The sequence below is a fragment of the Vipera berus genome (genome assembly GCF_964194415.1).
Source record: "Vipera berus genome assembly, chromosome: 4".
Lineage (NCBI taxonomy): Eukaryota > Metazoa > Chordata > Lepidosauria > Squamata > Viperidae > Vipera > Vipera berus.
Window position 1 is genome coordinate 100,276,807 of NC_138206.1, and position 20,280 is coordinate 100,297,086.

Genomic DNA, 20,280 nt, shown 5'->3' on the forward strand with positions numbered 1-20,280 from the left:
TGGCCTTGGAGTACAAAATGAAGCAGGGCACAGGCTGATAGAATTTTGTCAAGAGAATACGATGGTCATAGCAAACACTCTTTTCCAACAACCCGAGACGGCTTTACACATGGACATCACCAGACAGTCAACACAGAAATCAGATTGACTATATGCTCTGCAGCCAAAGATGGAGAAGCTCTATACAGTCAGTAAAAACAAGACCAGGAGCTGACTGTGGCTCAGACCACAGAGTTTAGGCTTAAATTAAAGAAAGTAGGGAAAAGCGCTAGGCCAGTCAGGTATGAATTAAATCATATCCCTGTTGAATATACAGTAAAAGTGCTACACTCAATTTGCCAGCAAATTTGGAAAACTCAACAGTGGCCACAGGATTGGAAAAGATCAGTTTACATTCCAATTCCAAAGAAAGGCAGTGCCAAAGAATGTTCAAACTATCGCACCATTGCACTCATTTCTCATGCTAGTAAAGTTATGCTTAAAATTCTACAAGCTAGACTCCAGCAGTATGTGGATCGAGAACTACCAGAAGTACATGCAGGATTTCGAAGAGGCAGAGGAACTAGAGATCAAATTGCTAACATACGCTGGATCATGGAGAAAGCTAGAGAGTTCCAGAAAAACATCTACTTCTGCTTCATTGACTATGCTAAAGCCTTTGATTGTGTGGATCATAACAAACTCTGGCAAGTCCTTAAAGAGATGGGCATACCAGACCATCTTATTTGTCTCTTGAGAAATCTATATGCGGGCCAAGAAGCAACAGTGAGAACTGGACATGGAACCACTGATTGGTTCAAAATTGGGAAAGGAGTCCGGCAAGCCTGTATACTGTCGCCTTGCCTATTTAACTTATATGCAGAGCACATCATGAGAAAGGCAGGGCTAGATGAATCAAAAGTTGGAATTAAGATTGCCGGAAGAAACATCAACAACCTAAGATATGCAGATGATACCACTCTAATGGCAGAAAGTGAAGAAGAACTAAAGAGCCTCTTGTTGCGGGTGAAGAAGGAGAGTACAAAACTTGGGTTGAAACTAAACATTAAGAAAACCAAGATCATGGCATCTGGCCCTCTCAATTCCTGGCAAATAGATGGGGAAGAAATGGAGGTAGTGACAGATTTTATTTTCCTGGGCTCCAAGATCACTGCAGATGGGGACTGTAGCCAAGAAATTAAAAGACGCTTGCTCCTTGGGAGGAAAGCCATGGCAAATCTAGACAGCACACTAAAAAGACACAGTTTTGCAGTGGTTCTCCTCCTATCTCCTGGGACGTTCGCAGTCGGTGTTGGCAGGGGGGCAGAGGTCGACCTCGAGGTCTCTCGTTTGTGGAGTTCCTCAGGGGTCGGTCCTCTCGCCTCTCCTGTTCAACATCTACATGAAACCGCTGGGTGAGATCATTCGTGGTTTTGGAGTTGGGTATCATCAGTATGCCGATGATACCCAGCTTTTTATTTCGACCCCAAACCACCCCAGTGATGCCCTCGACGTGATGTCCCGTTGCCTGGAGGCGGTTTGGGTCTGGATGGGGAGGAACAGACTTCAACTCAACCCCGACAAGACTGAGTGGCTGTGCATACCGGCATCCCGGGATATTCTGAATATTCCATCTCTTTCCATGGGGGTGAACTATTACCCCTCGTAGATAGGGCTCGCAACTTGGGAGTCCTCCTAGATTCACGGCTTACTTTCGAAGATCACATGGTGGCTGTGACTAGGGGGGCCTTCGCCCAGGTTCGCCTGGTCCGCCAGTTGCGGCCCTATCTAGACCGGGATGCCCTATGTACGGTCACTCGTGCGCTCGTGACCTCTCGCCTGGACTACTGCAACGCTCTCTACATGGGGCTGCCCTTGAGGACCACTCGGAGGCTCCAACTGGTACAGAATGCAGCCGCGAGAGTTGTGTTGGGAGTCTCCCGATACTCCCATGTTACACCTCTGCTCCATGAGCTGCATTGGTTACCAGTTGTCTTCCGGGTGAGATTCAAGGTACTGGTAATGGTGTTTAAGGCCCTACATGGCATGGGTCCGGAGTACCTTAGGGAGCACCTGCTGCCGGCATCAACTTCCCTCCGCCCTGTGCGCTCCCACAGAGAGGGCCTCCTCAGGGTGCCACCGATCAGAGAATGTCGATTGGTGGCCCCCAGGGGGAGGTCCTTCTCTGTGGGCGCCCCGGAGCTATGGAATCGGTTGCCGGTTGAGCTCCGGATGGCGCCCGACCTTCGCTCCTTCCATCGCGATCTGAAGACACATTTATTTGAACAAGCCGGCTTGGCCTGATGGGGGATGGGTTGGGTTTTTATTGTCATTTTTAATATATGTATTTACTGTTTTTAGCTTGGGCATATGTTTAATTCTTTTTAACTTTTGTATTTTTGTATTTTTTATATGTCTGCCCTGTTCACCGCCCTGAGTCCTTCGGGAGAAGGGCGGTATATAAATAAATAAATAAAAAAGCAGAGACATCACCCTGTCAACAAAAGTGCGTATAGTCAAGGCTATGGTCTTCCCAGTTGCAATGTATGGCAGTGAAAGCTGGACCATAAGAAAGGCTGAGCGCCAAAGAATTGAAGCCTTTGAACTCTGGTGCTGGAGAAGACTCCTGCGAGTTCCTTGGACTGCAAGGCGATCAAACCGGTCAGTCCTAGAGGAGATCAACCCTGACTGCTCTTTAGAAGGCCAGATCCTGAAGCTAAAATTCAAATACTTTGGCCACCTAATGAGAAGGAAGGACTCACTGGAGAAGAGCCTAATGCTGGGAAAGATTGAGGGCAATAGAAGAAGGGGACGACAGAGAATGAGGTGGCTGGATGGAGTCACTGAAGCAGTAGGCGTGAGCCTAAATGGACTGCAGAAGATAGTAGAGGACAGGAAGGCCTGGAGGAACATTGTCCATAGGTTTGCGATGGGTCGGACACGACTTCGCAACTAACAACAACAACAACAAAGCCATGTATTAAGGTGAGTAGTTTTTCTGTTCTCCACGAATTTCATTTAAGATCTTAGGAAGGACCAAGAGTATAAAAATTATGTCATTTGGAGAAGATCCTATGCTTTTGATATATGGATCACATGGGAACAGTTTGATGGGATTAGAATTTTACTTTTTCTCCTAGATTGTTGGATGAGAGTCTAGGGAATATTCCTTTCTTTTTTTAAAAAAAACCCTATGTTGCACCCGTTTTAAACCATGTTATACTTCTACTTTAGATTTTACATTAACATTTTTCATCTTGTTTCTTTTAAAAATACGGTTATTCGCAAATAAAGGAATTGTGCTAAGGTCAGAAGCAACTTCTGCAAAAGATCTACGTAAATTATTTGGTATCATAGCTGAGAATACTGTACATTAAAGGTAAAGGTAAAGGTTCCCCCGCACATGCGTGCTAGTCGTTTCCGATTCTAGGGGCCGGTGCTCATCTCCGTTTCAAGCCAGCGCTTGTCCGAGGACGTCTCCGTGGTCATGTGGCCAGCATGACTAGATGCCAAAGGCGCACAGAACGCTGTTACCTTCCCACCGTAGTGGTCCCTATTTTTCTACTTGCATTTTTACGTGCTTTCGAACTGCTAGGTTGGCAGAAGCTGGGACGAGTAACAGGCGCTCACTCTGCTACGCGGTACTCGGGATTCGACCCGCCAAACTGCCGATCTTCAGATCGACAAGCTCAGCATCCTAACCCACTGAGCCACCGCGTCCCTGTACATTACTTCAACATAATAGATGTGCAGCATTATTCTTCATATGATTAAAGTCGATGAATGTGATCGTGGGAAAGCAGAGTTTTGTTATGTTCTACTGTAAAGATTAGAAGTAAAAAGGTGAAATGCTGGCCAAGCTGAACGCAGTCATGAAAGCAGTAATTGTAATGTGACTTGATGGATTAATTGGCAATATGGGGTGAGAAATTGCTAGACTCAATTGGCAAAGAAGCAATTGGAATGAGGAAAAACCATATGGGTGTTTTCATATAGTACATTACAACACTAAGTAACCCAGATCAAAGGGAAAATAAACTTCTGGCCTATTCAGCTGAGGAGTTCAATTTTAGGACAAATAGTTACACAGCAGTAGGAATCATTTGGAACCATCTTTTCTGCATTCAAAGCATCCGAGTCAAGTTTTCAAATTACAGTTCTGAAAAGCTGCACTAGAAAATACCGTAGTAATGCATGGTACCGATTAATCTCTGAAGCCCACCCAGGACTGTGCCATAAATTTATGCACTGGCCACTATTTGAAAAAAAAGCCATTTATGAAAGCAGTGATTCTTCAGTTATTTACCGTAGAAATGCTTTTTGTTGCAACAACAAAAATACTGTGTTCACTGTTAGCATCATGGACACACCGCATGATTGTCATTGTGATCATCAGGATGTATATTCTAAATGGCTTGGGTCCGGGATATTTGAGGGAACACCTGCTGCCAGCATCAAGTTCCCTTCGTCCAGTGTGCTCACACAGGGAGGGTCTTCTCAGGGTGCCGGCGGTAAAAGATTGCCGGCGGATAACACCCAGGGGGAGGGCCTTCTCTGTGGGTGCGCCTGCCCTCTGGAACCAGCTGCCCGTGGAGCTCAGGACTGCCCCTGACCTGCGTTCATTCCGCCGGCACCTGAAGACTTGGCTCTTTGAGCTCTCCGGCCCAGGCTGAGAATTTTTAACTGGGGTTTTTATTTTCAGGGAAAATTTAATCTTTTTAATTGTCTTTTAACTTTTGTATTTTGTATTGGTGTGATTTTAAAATGCCCTGTAAACTGCCCTGAGTCCTTCGGGAAAGGGCGGTATATAAATCTAAAAAAATTAAATTAAAATTTAATTAAATTAATTAAATTAAATTCACTGGATATTTTAATAAAGCAATCCTAAATTCCAATTTGGGATTTATGGTCAGTGGCACAGCTTTGCCACCGTCGTAATTTTTTGCTAATTTATTTTTCAGATCACTTGCAATGGGATACAACCTGCACACCAATTCCAGCTAACTGCATGTACAACTACACTATATGTAGTATACTCTATGTAATACATAGTAATATGTAATATACATACAGTATATGTAATTTGTGGATAATAGAGACAGGAAATAAGATCAGGTGCTTCTATCGCTCTCCTTCCTTCCTTCCTTCCTTCCTTCCTTCCTTCCTTCCTTCCTTCCTTCCTTCCTTCCTTCCTTCTTTCCTCTATCTTACATTATAAACCTGGGTAGCTCCCGACTGTAATAAAAATGAACAAAACATTCCTGACACCCCAAATACAGCATGCACTGACAAATGATTTAACAATTGTAGAGCTTCCTTAAGCTGCAGATTCTCATCACACTAAGGCTTGCAAGAAAAGCCAGGTCTTTACATTGTTTTGGACAGCCATGGGTTCGGGGGCCTGCCAGTTCTCAGAGGGAAGCATGTTCCAAAGAATAGGGGCTGCTATTGAGGAAGTGCACTGCCTATGTCCCACCGTCAGATCTCAAGTGGGCAGATATCCTCAGGGAGAGGTAGTCCTACAAATATTCTGCTCTGTGCCATTTAGGGTTTTAAAGGGGATAACTACATCTTCAATTGCACCTGGAAAGAAACTGGAAGCCAATGCAAGCTCTTGTAGCAGTGGTGTAACATTGGCAAACTAGGGGTGCCCAAACCAGTGCATGCTGCTGCGCTTTGGACCAGTTTTAATTTTTGGAGTCTCGAAAAGCAACTTTCATTGCAGTGATCCAACTGAGAAATGATATGGCTCATGAGCAAGGCTTCCCAGTCTAGGAAGGTATTTTCTTGAAGCCCAGCTTCTTGATCCAGAACAATGTAAGAAATGAATAAGTGGTGTCATAGCGGACCACCATTTAAGCATCAGCCAGCAGTGTGCTGCAGCTGCCAAAAAAGCCAATCCAGTCTTAGGCTGCATCAACAGAAGGATAGCACCAAGATCACGAGAAGTGATTGCGCCACTCTATACTGCACTAGTGAGGGCACACTTAGAATACTACATCCGGTTCTGGTCACCACAATACAAAAAAGATGCTGAGACCCTAGAAAGAATATGGAGAAGAGCAACAAAGCTGATAGAGAATAAACTGTACGATGAACGTTTGAGGGAACTAGGTATATTTAGTCTAATAAAGAGAAGGACTAGCAGTGACACAACAGCTGCCTTTCAGTACAGAGAACAGGGGACTGACCTATTCTACAAAACACCTGAGGGCAGGACAAGAACCAGTGGGTGGAAGCTGATTAAAGAGATCAGATTTGGAACTAATAAGAAATTTCCTGACAGTGAGAATAATTAATCAGTGGAATGGCTTTCCTTCAGAAGTTGTCGTTGCTCCATCGTTGGAGGTTTTCAAGAAGAGATTAGCCCAGAATGGTGTAAGGTCTTCTTGCCTTGGGCAGAGGGCTGTACTAGAAGACCTCAAAGGTCCCTGCCAACTCCATGATTCTAATTGGCACACTAGATGAATCTCTTTGAGCAGGAGCTTTGAGTCTAGGAGGACTCCCAAATTGTGTTCAACCCTGTCCAGGAGACTGCAACACCTGCTAAAATCAAATATGGCATCTAATCTGAGCCAAGTGGACCAAAGACCTAGAGCCAGTCTGTTGAATTGAAGCCGATTCCTCCCATCCAAACCCTTATAGCTTTCAAAAACTTGGCCTGTGCCAGGATAGTGATTGGTTGGCCAGAGGTTTTACGACTATTATCAGCATTCTGTTGATATGCATCTTATGCTGCATGATGATCTGTCATCTCATGTAGATGTTAAAGGGGAAGGATAAATGCTTGTATCATAGTTTTACTGCTACAATGTAGAACAGATACGCTATTGAATTATATTAAGGAAATGCTTATTTTAAATACTGGTTGTATAAACTGTATGGTAGCAGCTCCCTCCCTCCATGACTCTCTTGTTTCTCCCATTTTGCCCCTTTTCTGAAGTCCAGTTTCTTGATCCAAAACAAAGTAAAAAATGAAATTGTTACAATAGGCTGAAGCCATATCTGGTTCCATATTTGGTTCCCAGAACATCCAACCAGATGTTTTCTGGGAAACCAGAAAGCAGATGTGAATGCATGATAGCATTTTCTATTCATGTTTTCTAGCTTCTGTCTCAGGATCTTCAGACATCAGCAGATTTTTCCATGAATTTGTGTAACATCATTTAAAACTCTCCCGGTTTTTGCTACAATTTGTAAAATATGAATAATTGTTAACTATGTGTTGTATGAAGATTATTTATGTGCTATTTTTTATGCTTTTTAGCATCCATGAATAATCCAGGAGTTTAATTTCTAACAGAGGAATTTTATTTATTTATTTATTTATTATTTATTAATGGGACTTATATCCCGCCCTATCTCCCGAAGGACTCAGGGCGGCTAATAACAATAACATATAGTAAGTACAGAAATTAAGATAAAATTAAAATTAAAGTCATCTGTGCAATAAATTAAAATTAAAAATAAATTAAAAATTGTAAACATAATTAAAATGCCTGTCAGTCCAGGTCAGCCAGGTGGAAAAGGAGTGTTTTGAGGCCGCGGCGAAAGGACTGGAGATCTTGGGCCATCCGAAGCTCAGGGGGGAGCTGATTCCATAGGACTGGCACTCCCACAGAGAAGGCCCTTCCCCTGGGGTTTGCCAGCCAACATTGTCTAGCCGACGGTACCCTGAGGAGGCCTTCTCTGTGTGAGCGTACTGGGCGATGGGAATTCATTCCCGGTAGCAGATGGTCCTGCAAGTATCCCGGGCCTAAGCCATGTAGGGCTTTAAAGGTAAGTACCAGCACCTTAAATCTCACCCGGAGGGCAACCGGTAACCAATGCAGCTCATGGAGCAGAGGTGTTATATGGGAGTATCGGGGAGCTCCCATCACTACCCGTGCAGCCGCATTCTGCACCAGCTGAAGCCTCCGGGTGGTTTTCAAGGGCAGCCCCATGTAGAGAGCATTGCAGTAGTCTATACGGGAGGTAACGAGTGCGTGGGTGACTGTACGTAGGGCATCTCGGTCCAGAAAGGGGCGCAATTGGTATATTAGGCGAATCTGGGCAAATGCCCCCCTAGCTACGACTCCAATATGATCTTCAAAACTGAGTCGTGAATCTAGGAGGACGCCCAGATTGCGTGCTCTATCAACGGGAGGTAACATCTCTCCTCCTATAATCAAAGATGGAACCTCTTGGACTAAACGAGATGACGGTATGTAAAGCCACTCAGTCTTGGCCGGGTTGAGCCGAAGCCTGTTCTTTCCCATCCAAATCTGTACCGCTTCCAGGCAACGGGATATCACATCGAGGGCATCACTGGGTTGGTTCGGGGTGGAGATGAAAAGCTGGGTATCATCAGCATATTGATGATACTTCACCCCGAAGCCACGGATGATCTCTCCCAGCGGCTTCATATAGATGTTGAACAGGAGGGGCGAGAGCACCGACCCCTGAGGCACTCCACAACTAAGGGGCCTAGGGCTTGACCTCTGCCCCCCTGCTAACACCGTCTGCGAACGGCTCGAGAGGTAGGAGGAGAACCACTGCAGAACGGTGCCTCCCACTCCCAACCCCTCAAGACGATGCAGTAAGATACTGTGGTCGATGGTATCAAAAGCCGCTGAGAGATCTAATAGGACCAGGACAGAGGATCTCGGGCCCGCCAGAGATCATTCACCAGCGCAACCAATGCCGTCTCCGTGCTATACCTGGGTCTGAAACCCAATTGGTACAGATCCAGATACTCAGCTTCCTCCAGCACCAAAGGGAGCTGCCGTGCCACCACGCTCTCAACAACCTTCGCAAGAAAGCGAAGGTTGGAGACAGGACGGAAGTTGTTTAAAATAGCTGGATCCAATGCAGGTTTCTTAAGGAGGGGCCTTACCACCGCCTCTTTCAAGGCGGCAGGGAAGTACCCTTCACTCAGTGAGGCATTGATAACTGCTAGGAGCCAGCCTCGTGTAACCTCCCGAGATGCATAGACCAGCCAGGAGGGACACGGGTCCAACAAACATGTGGCGGCACTTAGTTTCCCCATGATCTTGTCCACTTCATCCGGAGTCACAGGATCAAACTCTTCCCAAATGTTCTCGGCCAAATTCATCGTTTTCCTCTCATCAGATACTGCCCAGTCAGAGTCCAGACCAGCCCGAATCTGAGCAATTTTGTCCACCAGATATTTACTAAATTCCTCAGCCCGTCCTCGTAGGGGGTCCTCTCCTGTCCCTTGATTTAAAAGGGAGCGGACCACTCTAAATAGGGCGGCCGGGCGGTTATCTGCGGACGCAATGAGGGTGGTGAAGTAAGCACGCTTTGCCACCTTCATTGCCACAAGATAAGATCTAGAAAAGGATCTTAACTGTGTTCGGTCAGACTCGGACTGACTGGTTCTCCAAATTTTGAATCTTATACTTCCCCTTTACTTCTTTTGTTTCTTAAAAAAAAACCAAGCATATTGTAAGTTTTTCTCATTAGGAGAAAATTGATGGTGGTTGGCTATTCTTGCATGTTTTCTATCTCTACATTATAAAAATCTCAACAGTCTCTTCCCTTTTGAAGCTCAGTGACTAGAACCCACCACAATTCCAGTATTTTCCCCCTGGTCAGTTATAGACAGCTTAGATCATTTTATGCTTATTTACAATGAATTATATGCAATATTTGAATATCTTTTCCAATTGGGAGCCCATCCCTTTAAGCATTATCCGTTTAAACTGATGTTGTCATCAGCGTTAGCCACTTCACTACACTCCTCAAATTCTAGGAATTATATTTCTTTTAATGATCACTGCCTGAAGCCTTATTGTATGTGTTTTCGGCATATATCAACAAAGCCACATATCATGGGAAGCCAAACCTATTAATGGAAAACATGGAGCAAATCAATTTCTCAAGACCAGTTTGAAGTGAAACTGAGATGGCCAAGATCAAACGAGTTTATAGTGACAAAGAAAAGTTTATTCTCCATTTGCTTTCACAGCCAATAAATAAAAGGGAACATGGACCAGCGTGAAAATGATTTCTGATATGGTACATAGTTAATACTTTCCCAAACAACATTTAATGGGCACTATAGCAAAAAAAAAAAAACCTGCTTGTAACACAGTATAGCTTTGTATAAAACTGAATAAAAAGATTCTTTTGCTTCTTCAGATCTACAACCATGAAACCACAGCTAAGTATACTGTATTGCCAGAGTTGGTTATGCACATTTTAAAAATTATGCAAGAAGAAAAGCTGAACCAGTATGCACTGTATTTATTAGATGTTCCTTTTTCTACTTGTTATAAGGATTGACAGGGTAATCTAATCAAGGTATGAACCCCTTGAAAATCAAAGTGGAAAGGTAAACTGTTGTGCTCAACTCTCAAGCTATTCTACTACAAGAATTAGGAATTACTTGTGAGCTTAATGTAGATTTTTCCAGTTGTGACGGAACACCCACAAGCTTGAATTTTAAATATGGTAATAGCAACACTTCTACAACCATCAACCCATGATTAGTCTCATCTTCCTATCCTGGGAATTATTATTGCTTTTACAGTAGTTAGTTTCAGAAAGTAGTCCTATGCAAAATTGAAAAATCTCTGATTGCAAATACAGGGAGTCCTTGACTTACAACCAGTGTTGGGATTCAGCTGGTTCACACTGGTTCGGTAGAACGGCTAGCTAATTTTTTGTTGAGTTCAGCGAAACAGCTGATTCCCTAGCCCTTTTTCGCAAGGCCCAGAAAGGACCACTGGAAGTGCGTAGACACCACTTCTGGAAGTCTGTTCTGAGCTGGGGAGGCCTCTCAGGTCCACCAGAAGTGCGTGGATGCCACTTCCAGAAGTCCATTTTGGGCCTGGGAAGCCTCCTCAGCTCAGAATGGGCTTCTGAAAGTGGCATCCATGCAGAGAACTGGTTGTTCAGGTATTTGAATCCCACCCCTTCTTACAACCATTCATTTAGTGACTGAAGTTACAGTCATGCTGAAAAAAGTGACTTATGATTGTTTTTCACACTTATGAGCATTGCAGCATAACCATTGGTCACGTGATTAAAATTCAGATGCTTGGCAGCTGGTTCATATTTACGAAGGTTGGAGTATCTTGGAAATAGGTGATCACCTGCGACCTTCTGACAAGCAAAGTCAATAGGGAAGTTAAGATTCACTTAACAACCGTAATACTAACTTAACAACTGCCATGATTCACTTAACAGCTGTGGTAAGAAAGGTTGTAAAATGGGGCAAAACTCACTCAATTGTCTTGCTTAGCAATAAAAATTTGGGGCTCAATTGTGGTTGTAAGTTGAGGGCTATCTGTACTCAATTCTGCACAGGAACTAGGTTTTATTCTAGGATATAAGCCATTTGAGGTGACTTTTAACAATGGTGAAATTCTCACGTGATCACTTCCCTGCCATAAAACCCTTCACTGGTTTCTGAACTGTCTAAAATTGCTCAAGGTGAAAGAAATAAAAACTAATCTATTGTTAATATATTTATGGTTCAGAGTCACCTAAGGCTACAGAAATTCTTTAACGTTTCCTTCTTAATTTCTGATGGCTCAGCAATACTGGCAAGATTTACATTAAATGTTAGTATAAATAAAATCTTGTTGGTTGTAATCTGATGATAAGTACAGGGCAGATAAGATCTGCAAAAATGTCCTTTAAAATGATTTAGGGGCCTATCGTGTCAGTACAAGTACAGGAGCAGTATTTCAGCAGTTCAATCCAATAAACATAGGCAAAATGAGCCAAATGAAATCCAAAGTCCAGTATTTTGGCTTTTAGTCATAAAAAAAAAACTGGGATCCATTTCAACCTCTCGACCTGTATTGTTTTGAACGTATCCCTTGTTCCAAAAAGGATGAATTATGATTTCAGTACAATCATATAAGAACTGTGCTTGATATTTGTCAATTGCATGAAGTGCACATTATATCTCTGGGTTAGAGAGTTTGCAAAGATCTTGTTACATGTCAGGCAGAGGCTTAAATGTGGCAGCTGTAAGCTGCACATTCAAATTTTAGTTCTTAGCATGATAGTAATTTTCCCAGTGTGACCCTACAATTCTAGAATTCCCAGCCAGTATGATAAAAAATGAGAGAGAAATAAATTTAGGTACAGTGAAACACCTATTTATTGAAATTACATAAATATTGGCATTTGATATACAGAACCGAGAAGACATCTGGCAGTCTCTTCCCTCAAGAATGTTCCTCTCAGTTGAGAAATTTTAGTTGTTTTAGCCAAATCAAAAAAGTGTTTGAGAAGCGACTTCAAAGAAATCATGTGTTGATTTCAAAGCAAAACCTACCTTCTCTTTGTCCTGGTTTAGGAACTCCATGTTTGGACCCTTCATCATTTCATAAGCAGCTAAACATTATGAAGGTCTTGATCTTTGCACGAGAAGGAAAGTATTACTTTTATACCAATTTACAGCATATCACCCTCATTTGAGCTCACCCTTAATTATTAGAAATTGAAAACATCAATATATGCCCTTTCTGTTTTTAATTTATATGAGCCCAGCTCAGATAGTACCATCTAAGGTAAAGGTAAAGGTTCCCCCGCACATGTGTGCTAGTCGTTTCCAACTCTAGGGGCCGGTGCTCATCTCCGTTTCAAAGCCGAAGAGCCAGCGCTTGTCCGAGGATGTCTCCGTGGTCATGTGGCCGGCATGACTAGATGCCAAAGGAGCATGGAATGCTGTTACCTTCCCACCGTAGTGGTCCCTATTTTTCTACCTGCATTTTTACGTGCTTTCGAACTGCTAGGTTGGCAGAAGCTGGGACGAGTAACAGGTGCTCACTCTGTTACGCGGCACTCGGGATTCGACCTGCCAAACTGCCGACCTTCTGATCGACAAGCTCAGCGTCCTAACCCACTGAGCCACCACGTCCCTAGTAGCATCTAGCTGATCTAAAAAGAAAAAAAAAAGCTAATCAGGTTTGATCTGGTTGCACTTGGATGAGATGCCATCAGGAAATCCCACAACTATGGGCTAGGTTGTAAAGTTAAAAAAAAAGAAAAAAGATGAAATACTGTAAGGGACTAGCATTCCTGGCAGGAAAGACATTTCAATGTTAGTTAATTTCTGTTGTAAAGAAAGATCCCCAGGAGAGCCATCAAGCAACCTAAACTGTGTGGGGCTGATAACACTCAGGTAGAATAAACTTTTCCCATTCCCCAATCTTCAAAAGGTGGGTACAGCCAATTCACAACCATCTTCAAGATTGCTGACCTCAAGCTGAGGTTAAATGCTAAAGGAAGAGAAAGGAGAGTCCCCACGCATGGGTGATCAGAGAAGGGGTGAGGCAAATTCCCAGCAAGGGAGAATAAGCTGCCCTGAAGCTCTGCAGGGCTTCAAGAAAAAAAGATTAGCTTTGATGCAATTTTGTAGGCACTGCAATGGCTCTGTTAATAAACCAACTGAAGTTCTTGGCCTCTTCCAATATGAGAACAGGCTGGTCCAGAACTAACTCCAAATTGTTGCAAAGACCCCCCATAGGGAAGTGCCCTCCCTCAACATAGGAAATTCAACCAAATCTCCTGATGGGCAAAACTATGCTTAAGACTGAACTTGGGTATTTTATTTTTGCAACAGTGCACGATACCCCTCTGTAAGATTAGAAAAAGGCTGAAGAAAGTGCCTGGAGCAAATAGGTTGTCCTGAATGAGAAAAATGGCAAGTGGGAAGGAGACAGAAGTGGGTGGGAAAGGATTATCTGTCTCCTTTACCCATTTCCTTCGCAATCCCCCACCTAGTTTTAAAGCACTGATACTTTTTTTAAAAAAAATTCCACTGGTTTTTAAAAACTCCATTCAATTACCTAGTGTACAGTTAGCCCTCAACTTACAACCACAATTCAGCCTTCTGTTGTTAACTGAAACATTTGTTAAGTGAGTTTTGCCCCATTTTACGACCTTTCTTGCCTCAGTTGTTAAGTGAATCACTGAAGCTGATAAATTAGCAACCCGGTTGTTAATTGAATCTGGCTTCCCCAATGACTTTGCTTGTCAGAAGGTCACAAAAGGGGATCACATGATGGTCATAAGTATGAACCAGTTGCCAAGCGTCCAAATTTTGATCACATGACCATGGGGATGCTGCTAAGGTCATAACTCTGAAAAATGGTCATAATTCATTTTTTTCAGCGCTGTTGTAACTAAATGAACTGTTGTAAGTCGAGGACTACCTGTATTGATGAAGAAGAATTTGCAAACTTCAAGCATGCTTGGATCAGGAACTGGGTGGATCACTTTTAAGGGTTTTTGAAGTCTTCATTATTTTGTCTTTCTTGGGATGGTGATTCACGCAAAATTCTAAATATTCAACTTTATTTTCCTTCCTCTGATATTTGTGTAACCAGAAGTTCTGAGTGCTACTTTTGCTATAGCTATTTCATATACTTTTGCCAAATCGATTACATGCTAGACCTGTGAAATCTATTAAGCAGTGCAAGAAAACAAAAGCACAAGCCCTTTGTTTTGGGAAATAATATTGCCATCATATTTTATTTTGCTTTGTTTTAAATTGGATCGGTGTCTGGGCTGTTAGCAATAATCTCACACATAACAAAATCAAAAAAAACCAGCAATTATGTTTTTTTTTCCTTTGTGGTGTCATGGAAATCCCCACCCCTTTCATATGCCTTTGCCAGACACAAGAGCAGGGTAAGAAAATATATTCTTGCCATTTCCTTCTACTGAATGTAGGCACAGGTTTTGTAGGTCTACTGGAGAGAACAGAACGTGCTCACTTTTGATACCTGGACTAGGACCAGCACGTGAATAATGGAATGCTTTATAAGTTGTCTCCTGAATAGGTCGGTACAAACATCAGTTATTTGAGGATAGGTGGTCAATTAAAAGCTGGAGGGAAAAGACCAGGAACTGCTGCATCAGGCATGGTAATATCTGAAACCAGCTTCCAGTGTCTTGGCAACTGAAATATCTAAACACGTGTTGCAACCAAGCAGCCATTCATAGAAAAAAACCTCAACTATTTATTGACTGCGCTGTAAACGCAAAGAAAACCCGACTAACCTAAAGAATTTGTTTTTGTTTTTAAGTATTGAAAAAGTTGGGTGTAGCAAAATTTAACCTATTTTACAACTTCTCACAATGCATATATTAAATGGGGTGCCCTCAGTCCCTGGCATCTTTTCCTGACAGAACAATTAATCAGTGGAACAACTTGCCCTCAAAAGTTGTGAATGGTCCAACACTGGAAGTTTTTAAGAAGAGATTGGACAGCCATTTCCCAAAGCACTAGAGTAGGCAAGACAAGAAACAATGGATAGAAACTCAGCAAGGAGAGAAGCAACCTAGAACTAAGGGGAAATTTCCTAGTGGTGAGAAAAAATTAGTCAGTGGAAGGGCTTGCCTTCAGAAGTTGTGGGTGCTCCATCCCTGGAGGCTTTTAAGAAGAGACTGGACAGCCATTTGTCTGAAATGGTATAGGGTTTCCTGCCTGAACATAGGGTTGGACTAGAAGACCTCCAAGGTCCCTTCCAACTCTGTTATTCTGTTATTGACAGTCCATTTCATTATTTCTCAGCTTGGCACAAGCCAGATGTATGGTTGCTATCGGGGTTCATTTTGTTTCCTGAACTTATAGTTTGTCTGGATTTGTAGGAGACTTTTATTTAATGAGTTTGATTTATTGTCAGATCAAACTACAGTGAGATATACGGAAGCTAGAGCAAGAGGGAAAATAATGAGCAATCTTATTTTTATATATTGCAAAAGCAGAATTGGTTCAAAGGTAACAGCAATTATGACACCAAGTCCACACCCTAAGAGGAACCATCAGTCAAGGAAGCATCTGCCAGAGACAGTCACCATTAAGGCCATAAACTACTCTTCTATGGGCAGTTCTAACTTGAGACCCTGAGAGTTAAAAAAAATAGAAAGTAATATCTTGTCTCAATGTTTTAAGCTTTACCAGGTGTTGGTAGATTTTATTTCGTCGAAGGTAAAGCTTCACTTTTGGAATCTTTCCTAAAATTGCCTCCTCAGAAGGCTGTTTATCGATCTAATTCTATTGATGTTCCATAAAATGTCAATTTTTGCATGTTGTTTTAGTTCAATTAAGAGATCCATCATTTGATATTACCCATTTGAGACCCAATTTGAGGTAGTGGTTAAGGCATCAGGCTGGAAACCAAGATACTACGAGTTCCAGTCCTGCCTTGGATATGAAGCCAGCTGGGTGATCACAGGCCAGCCACTTTGTCTCAGCCCTAGGAAGGAGGCAATGGCAAACAACTTCTGAAAAACCTTGCTAAGAAAACCGCAGGGACTTGTCCAGGCAATCTCTGAGAATCGGACAGGATTGAATGGAAAAAAACACCAATCCATTTAGGAAACAGTGAATTCCCAGATTTCACATACAATTTAATGTCTTTTTGAAGGCAAAGGTAAGATGAAATAAGTGGTAGAATAAGTTGCAATATGTTATAAGGCAAATAACAAGAACACAAATACAGGCCCCCATAGTCACATTTATTAAACTACAAAATGTTTCACTTTATTTCCAGTTGATGGCAATATCCCTTTTGTATCTGTAAATATCCCTGGACTGGGCAGCATAACGTTTCAGAATTTGTTTTCAGAGAATTTAAGGAGCAAAACTGCAGAGGCATCTATTTTACTTTTAATGGTCTCCAATTTCCATTTCAGCAGGCCTTTTTTTCTGTTTGTGGAAGAATTAAGGGGCTGGAGGTTAACCCTAAGCTCGGTGTCCATCTCTGTTGTGTTTTAGATACGTAGGGCAATACTGGTATCCAGTAGTAGTAGCAAAGTTGTCACAAAATTGTGCAAAAAGTAAAAGAACATTCAAACAAATTCAGAACAAAGAAATTAATAGTTATCTCCTAGCACACAAAACCTAGATCATCTGCATTAGGTTAAACCTATGTGATTGCTTTGATTTTGGCTTAGTGTTTCTATAAATTCTGATTGATAGGAGGGCAGATATCTTTGCAACTGTTGAGTATTATCATGTAATGATGTGGTAACAAACACCCTAAATACTTGCCAAGATCTTCATTACCAAGATTTTACAAGATTTTAACGTGGCATATGTTTGATTTTGAGGTCCTGCAGACACCATTCTCATTTATGATTTGGGTTCTGCCTGAACGTAGCCCTTCAAGTTTATTCAGCAAACTGTGATTAAATAAATCCCCAACCACTGGAAGCTTAAAAAAAATTAAAGAATCTTCTGTCTTGGATTTGATTAAAAGCCAGAAGTTCTACCCAAGCAGAGTTTTGTTTTTTTTTCTTCCTAAGGTGAAGAAACAGGATGGGTTGACTGGGCAGAGAAGAATGAAAGGGAAAGAGCTGAGTTCCTGCAGAAAAGTTCAGGAAAAAATAATAATTTCATACTTTCTAACACCAGTGTAAAACTTTTAGAGATTGCTCAAATGTTTTATTGGTTATTGCTGAATTGAACTTTGCAAGCTATAACTAGCATACCGTTTATTTATTTTTACAGTTTTATTTTTTTTCTGAAGTGGAACTTCTCTTGAGGATGTGGAGAGCTAGGTTTAGAAGTTACTGAAATAAAACCTATGGTTGTTATCCTGAGAAGTCATGAGATAGGTGGGGTGTAGGATGACAGACATTCTGAAGTCAGAAACAGCAGGGAACCAAGTAGAGGGAATGCAAGTGAAAACAGTGAAATTACAGAATGTTCAAATGGCATGTAGGACAAATACCTGCTAAAGACAGTCACTGAGGCATGAAGATGTTCCACTGTAATAAAAATAACTAAAGATGTCAAAATAAGAAGAATCAAGCAAAGAGACATGATAATGTTATGAAAGAGATTGCTGGGGATGTTTAACAAGGGATGTTTCTGTGAAATGGCAGAAGGAGAGGCATTGGGATATTAAAAGCTGGGAGTGCTCAGAGATCTTCATTCTATTTTATTTGGAGTGAATGGAGAAAACACTGGTGCAGATGAATAACACACACACAGCAGGAAAAATGAAAGATTCCTGGTAGGGTGCGACAAAATAGCATGTTAGCACAGAAAGAGGTTATCAAGGGGCACATCAAAAATGCAGAAGAAAAGAAGAAGAATGAGACAAACTGGCCATCAAACATACTGAAGTATCATAATCATAACAACCTAGTCCAACCTCCTGTTCAGGCAGAAAAATCCTATACCATTTCAAATGGTTGTCCAGTCTCTTTTTAAACATTTCCAGTGTTGGAGCATCTGCAATTTCTGGAAGCAAGTTATTCCACTGATGAATTGTTCTAACTGTCAGGAAATTTCTCCTTAGTTCTAGGTTGCTTATCTCTTCATTACATTCATCCACCACCATCATCACCATCACCATCATCCCAGGTTTTGAAAAAGGAGATCATGTCCCCACAAAAGCATTAAGATCAAGCCTGCTCAGGAGCCAAGGAATGTCAGAAAAGAAAAAAAAGATATTTGTAGAAGGCTGAGATGATTCACTGTAGGAAAGCATGGTGGGAAGAAGGTTTTTTTAGGAACTGAGAACATGATGAAACACATTGCAGGCAGCACAAATTGTCATGATGGTATGGATATATGGAAATAGTAACTGTAATTTAGAAAGAACTGTAATAATTTCTGGTAATTGCTTTAAAAAATAATAATAATAGAAGAATGCCCTACAGATACCATAAGCAGCTACAACAATAGATAAGTGAACTCAGCAAATTGTTCTGGAGGCACAGGTAGTTCTTGACTTACAACATTTTATTAGTGACCATGTGAAATTACAGTAGCACTGGAAAAAGTGTCCTATGATTGTTTTTCACACAACCTTTACAGCCTCCTCATCTTCATGTGATCAAAATTCAGGTGCTTCACACCTGACTCATATTTGTGACGGTTGCAGTGCCCGGGGTCATTAATCACCTTTTGTGACTCTTTGACAAGCAAAGTCAATGGGGAAGCCAGATTCACTTAACAATTGTTTTCCTAACTTAACAACTTCAGTGATTCACTTTACAACTGTGGCAAGAAAGGCCGTAAACTGTGGCAAAATTCACTTAACAACTGTTTCACTTAGCAACACAAATTTTGGGCTCAGTTGTGGTAATAAGTCAAGGACTACCTGTATTTTAATAAATAAGATTATCTCACTACTCTTATTGTAGGTTTTAACAAATGTCCATTTCATTTTATGTGGTCCCTGTGTGAAATCTTAAATTATAAAGTCTAGAAATACATTTCCAATAAAACCACTAGAGGGCAACAAATCCAAAGAATATGCTTCTGACTAGATTTCTGCATATTAAAAAAAAAGATTATGCATTTTGGCTATTCATTCCTTTCTCCACCTATTTTTCATTATTTTATCCTTGTAACTTGGTTCAAGGGATGCAATTAACAGTCACACTTGTAGTATTCAGTACTTAATAATCACATAAGTAAACTTCATTTTCTGCTCATTTATTTTCTCGGTCTATTCATTTGTTGAAAAGTTCTGCATGATTTTTCTAAAGTGGCTTAACAAACATTAATTAAAATATAAATAATAAAAGCACATTGTACAATAAAACATTAAGCCTATAAGTTACTTGCTTGCAGATCCACATATTAAAATGGTCAAAACTCATAATGAAATATTTTACTAAATTAAAGGAAACCACAAAAATAATTTAATTAAAATAAGACTAAAGAAATTGGATGGGGCTTTGTCTGGAATCTAAAGGATAGTAATGAGGAAAGATCTTTTTGAAGAAACCTTTGAAGAAAGTATTATGGTTTGGCCTAAATCCGTATGAAATGCGTGGGGCTGTCATTGAAGAACATCTGGAGCCATCTGGAAGATACAGAATGTTGCGTCATGGACAGTAATGGGCCATACACCCTTGTGCCTCTGTATGGCTTGCCAGTTTGTTTCTGGGTGCAGTTCAAGGTGCTGTTGCCACCTGTAAAATCCTTCAATGAATAGAGTATCAGAAGAACTGTCTGTCTTCCCAATATCTGCCAGTGGTATTAGGAAGAACCGGTGTACTCTGGGTCCCATCAATTACGCAATGTCATTTGCTGGGACCACACTGTCATGGCACCTGCCGCAGGGAACAGTATCCTCCCAGAGATCCACATAAGCTCCTACTCTGATGATATTCCAAAAGTCCTGAAGACTGGCTGTGCTCCCATCCTTGGAGTTATAGTGGGTGCTGAGCCCATTGTTATGTCAAATGATTCCCAGGCACACCTGGCTGTTTGTTCCCCAGTTCTATAGTTCTGTTTTAATGGAAGTTGCCTAGAGTCGTTTGGTGTCTAAATTAAATAAGGAAGAAAGGAAGAAACTAGGTACTTTT